Here is a 5,239-nt window from a genome sequence, read left to right on the forward strand (position 1 = left end):
ATAGATTCTTAGACATATTTTAACATTTTTATGACAAATAATATACGATGAATTATATGTGTGTATGTAATAATTGGTTATTGTGAGTTGTAAGCATATATAATTATATTCCAAGTATTATGAGTTGGGTATGAAAGTACGATAATATTGTCAGCCTCAATCTAAGCAAATTTTCGGCTTTATATTATTGAATTTATTTAAAATATTCTTTTCCAGAATATATTTTTCCACTTGAAAGTATTTGAATACAAGAAATATCAAATTATTTTCAAATGTTAACATCTTAAATTTTGAATATTTATATACGAAAATATTTATCAAGATAAATCTTTTTAACCTAATAAAAGCCATACCTAGGGGACACATGTCCCCCATCTAGAGACTCTAAAACACATTTTCCCGCCATTTTCTATTCCTCTTATTTCCCTGATGTGAAACCCGACTCGGGATCCAAATACGTGATTCAGGTCATAATTCTTCCTTCCGTATATAAAACTTATAACCCGACTTCTCTAATCTTCATTCATACATCTCCGCCTCCTAGGGTTTTATTATTCCATCATAAGTTTCTGTTCTCCATCTCTAAATCGGCTCTCAACTATCTTCAATCACGCTTCCACCTCCCTCATTCACATTTTGCCTCCATGAAGAAACCCTAGCCTCCTCCCTGTGAAGCAACCCTATGTATCTTCATCCCCAATTGCGATTATAAGCAACAAGTAAGTTTTTTTTTTCTGAATCTTTAATGCTCTAAACCTAACTTTCTTTGATTGAAGCTTCTTCTAATCAAGAACCTTAAATCTCTAAATCTTTGTCGTATTCTACATTGGCGATTCCAAAGGTACGTTTTCACTATTCGATTTCATCTAATCTTCAACAATGATCTGATGACGTATTTTTTTGTATCAAATTGGTTAGAATAATTGAATCGGTAGATTGATTTATGACCTAGGGTTTATGAAGTATGCAATTTGTTCGTTTTTTAGATCAAAACGGTTGGATTAATTGGACTGGTATAGTGAATTATGACCTAGGGTTTATGAACTATCAAGTGTGCAATTTGTTTGTTGTTTTTTATTTTGTGGATGACGGAAAAGCTGGCAACGATTCTTTTTTTGTTCAGCCAATGGAGCTATGATGACGTTCAGGTTATCCTTATTAATCAATTCGTGTTAGTTTGGTTTTATTTTTATGTTTTTGCTTCTATTTTGCGATGATTTATGCTTGATTTTGGTGCTGTGTCACAGGTGTAAGTGGTATTCATTAAATGATTGGATCGATATTATAGGCTTCCCATTGCTTCAGTTTTGTTGATCATGGAAAACGGGTATCATTAATATGATTCGCTTCTTTAAAGTTGTTTTAGTTTTTTTATGGTTTCACCATATCCGATTCTTAAATTGGTACGATTGTATCTCTGAATGTTAAGGTTATCATGAAATCGAAGTGTTACGAATCTCATCTTCTTGATACTCATGCTCCACCTGCTATGAAACTCATCCTCTTCAATTTCGCAACATCTTTCGCTTCGATTTGTTCAAATCACAGGTACGGTTCTAAGATTAAGTAACAGTCATTGTTTATTTTGTTAAGATTTTTGTTTAATATAACTGTTTTGATTTTAGGGTTTTTGATTTGTGATTTTTCTTTGATTCCTTGATCATACTTATTTTTATTGTAAGTAACAATGGTTATCCAATTTCAGAATCGCACCTTAAAAACAATTGAAGAATGAAAAGAGTAACATACTTATTTTTATGATGATACTTATTTTTATTTTTATTGTTTGAAGGGATTCAGCAGTTTGGCTGCTGGTAATGAAGAGAGGAGGAGAAGCTAAAGAAAGAATCTTTGGTTTTTCTTTTTTCTTTTTTGCTACGTAAGTCTACTCATGCTATTGGTATCTATGTTTTTTTTTTCTCTCTAACATATCAAAGAAAAATACACAATGTTTAATATTTTGTAGTTTTCAAAATAACTTGATTTATTTTAAATTGAAATGTGTATATATTATTGGAGGTATTGATATACTAAGATACAATCAGCATTTTTTATATCTTTTTACATGTATGAAAAATATTACGATGGGAGAAATGTCTAAGGCCAGAAGGCAGAGTTCTCTTAGAACAAACGACAAAGAGATTGAATCGTCAGGAAATGATTAGTCGAGTTCTTCATTACAAGCCTGAAGCAGAGGCTTGAGAGCATGAGTGTAGTGGTTTTTGACATTAATAAAGACGGTGGAACCATCAGTTGCGTATTCTCTTCAAACTAATGGCCGGCAACGTTGAGAGTTTGCTGCATCTAATGATGTAAACTGAAACCAATTTTCATAAGCATCAAATAAACAAACAAGTACATTTTAGCTGCTGCTGCTTGGAATTTTGAAATGATTAATAATAAGGTTAGTGATTAGTATTATTTAAGTTTTTACTAAATTTTTTAGTTTGTTAAATATGTTTCCTTTCATATTTGTTTATACCATAGAAACGCAATTTCATCATTTTTTTATCTTTTCGTTTTATTTATATCAATAGTACGTTGGTTGTTTTATTTACTTTATAAACCTAAGAGTTCCATAATAATTTCTTTCAGAGAATTTCCTTGTGATCATCACAAACATATAATGTTTTTTGTCAATACCTCAAAAACATATTATTTTGTCAAACCCGCGAAGTTCGCGGGTATTAGCACTTACTTTATACATTTTTTATAACTGGCCCATTAACATTTCTACTTATTGAAGCAATGCAAACCAAACAACCTGCCATTCTCATTTAGCCCATAATACATTTCTAATTATTTGCCAGATCAATCTTGGAATTTACCTAAAAGATGAAAAATGTGAGCTTTCGATTTTGGTAGATAGATCCGTTGGTGGGTCCAATACTCTTGATGACGAATTGGGGTTGATGCTTCATGGGTACATCTTTCCTTGATAATGTCATTAGTTCTCATAAATTGTATTATATATATATATATATATATATATAACTTCAAGCTAATAAATTGTGCTTTATGTTGTGCATTACGAGAAATTAGCGACATACTGTATGTTGAACTTACCACCAGCATGATGTCTTTCGTAGTTAGCTAGCTTTTTATGTATGATAAATGATTGTCTAGTGCAGAATTTTAACCAAAATTCATGGTCAAAAAACTGCACTTTTTAAGGGTTAAAAAGCAACATCGTTTGTTTCAAATTTATGCATTTTTTAGACAAAAAAACTGCATTTTTATGGTAAAAAAACAGAACCTATGTTAATGGAATTTGAAATATTTTCAATTGTGGCGATGAAAATGGTGTTGCGGTGGATACTGATATAATACTATAAATATATTTATATTTATATTTGATTTACGTTGTAAATAATGATATAATATTAATATTAATATATTTATATTTGATTTTCGCAAAGCAGGTAAAGTAATTCAGCTGTTACTCTTAAATTTGTTGAAAGTCATTCATGGTCAAACAAGGTTTGTCAATCGATTACTCATCTTATCGATTACTTTTATTTACTTTATTTTTCAATTTATTACTAATAATTTTTTTTATATATATTTTGTTTACTATAGGTACGCTGTTGTTGGATTGCATGATATAATTGAAGCCGAACATATTTTGTTAGGTGATAACTGTTTTTTCAATTGGTCAAAAACGAATTCGAGGTTATTGGTTACGAAGCTCTAGCAAGTAGAAGTATTAGAGTAATAAGCTTTCCATTTATATTTTCAGACCAGGAAAACGTATTTCCTTCATTTACTTATCTTTTCGGTTTTGTTAGATATATAGTACGATGCTTCGTTGTATTTTAATCTTCAACTTCAGATTTCCATAATAAGTCCATGCGCACGGTTTCTTAAGAATCAGTATAAATGTAATTTTTTTTTCTAAAAATAAGAAACATATCATTTCTCAACACTGTGAAATTCGCGGGTATTATCACTAGTTTCGAATATATACGTAGGATGGTTTTAGGTAGAACACAATTTTTACAAGAACTAGTCTAAGTCCCCGTGTAATACACGGGTGGCTAAACAACAAAAAATTTATACTTTAATACGTAAATAATTTATTACAGGTTTGTTCGAATATTAAGATAAATAATATCTTATAAAAATTAATTAACGATTACATTTCAAATTTTTCATTCTCCGTTCCTGCCTCCAGCTGTAGTTGATATAATGTGACCAGCTTCCGCTGCCGTTCCTGCCTCCAACTGCAGTTGATATAATGTCAATTTACACTGATCGAATTAAATCAATAACTACTCACATTTCAAGAAAACAAAAAAGCAAGCTCGAACAATAGAAACAACCCAAAATGGTACCAAAATACTCAACAAATCAGCAAAAAGATAAAGAAATCTTAGCAAAATAATCCAAAACAATAAAAATTTGCATACACGTCATTTATGCTAATTACCAGGTCGAAATGATTACTCTTAAGGGATAACACAATCAAACCGTTGGCAAAAAGGCTTAGCCCAACCCGCAAACACTTTTTTTGTCAAATTTTCAAGTTGTAAAGTTGATTACAATCATTATCTTCTTACTAAATACCTGTGTGTTACACAGGTGGCTAAACAGGAAAGCTAAGTCATTTAAAATTGTGAAGTAAAAATTATAATTTTGTATACGTTGAAATATATTTTAAGTACCCGTGTGTTACACGGGTTGCTCAAAATATATTATATTATATTTAATAGTGTTAACATAAACATTGAAATAAAAGAAATGTGTACACGGGCTTAGCAAGTGAACGTCTTGTAAATGACAAATGAATAACAAAAATCTTTAACAGTAAAGAGATAGTTATATATATATATATATATATATAAAATGGAAAATTATTCAAATAGTTCATAAATCTCTCTAACATCTCCTTATACAACTTTGGATGTTCTATAATAGAATAAACATAATACCATGTGTAAAAAAATTTCAATAAAGTGTATAAGATATTATTTTAAAAAAGCTTAACTTTTCAATCCATGTTAATGATAACAACCATATGAAGCAGAAGTTATTTTTAGCTGGAAGTTGACATGTGTATAGTGAAAGGAAATAAGAAAAACCACCTCATCGCATTTATAGTTTCCATAAAACACATATGTTATGATTATTAAAAAATAAGCTCTCACACACACATATTATTAGGCCTTAAAGTTGTAGTATTTGAAAATTGCTCTACCAAGTTTTACTCATTTAACCCGTGTATGTGTAAGCTTAATTA

The 5,239-nt window shown here is 30.0% G+C and overlaps 1 long non-coding RNA gene across 1 annotated transcript; it reads left to right on the forward strand.

The window, feature by feature from the left end:
* Positions 1 to 510: 510 nt before the first annotated feature.
* LOC110918209 lies at positions 511 to 3,849 on the forward strand. The gene is made up of 5 exons (XR_002581144.2): positions 511 to 1,327; positions 1,430 to 1,548; positions 1,793 to 2,404; positions 3,423 to 3,480; positions 3,580 to 3,849. It is a non-coding gene; the product is annotated as an uncharacterized LOC110918209 (long non-coding RNA).
* Positions 3,850 to 5,239: the final 1,390 nt, after the last annotated feature.

The sequence above is a fragment of the Helianthus annuus genome, chromosome 16, assembly GCF_002127325.2.
Source record: "Helianthus annuus cultivar XRQ/B chromosome 16, HanXRQr2.0-SUNRISE, whole genome shotgun sequence".
NCBI classification, from domain to species: domain Eukaryota; kingdom Viridiplantae; phylum Streptophyta; class Magnoliopsida; order Asterales; family Asteraceae; genus Helianthus; species Helianthus annuus.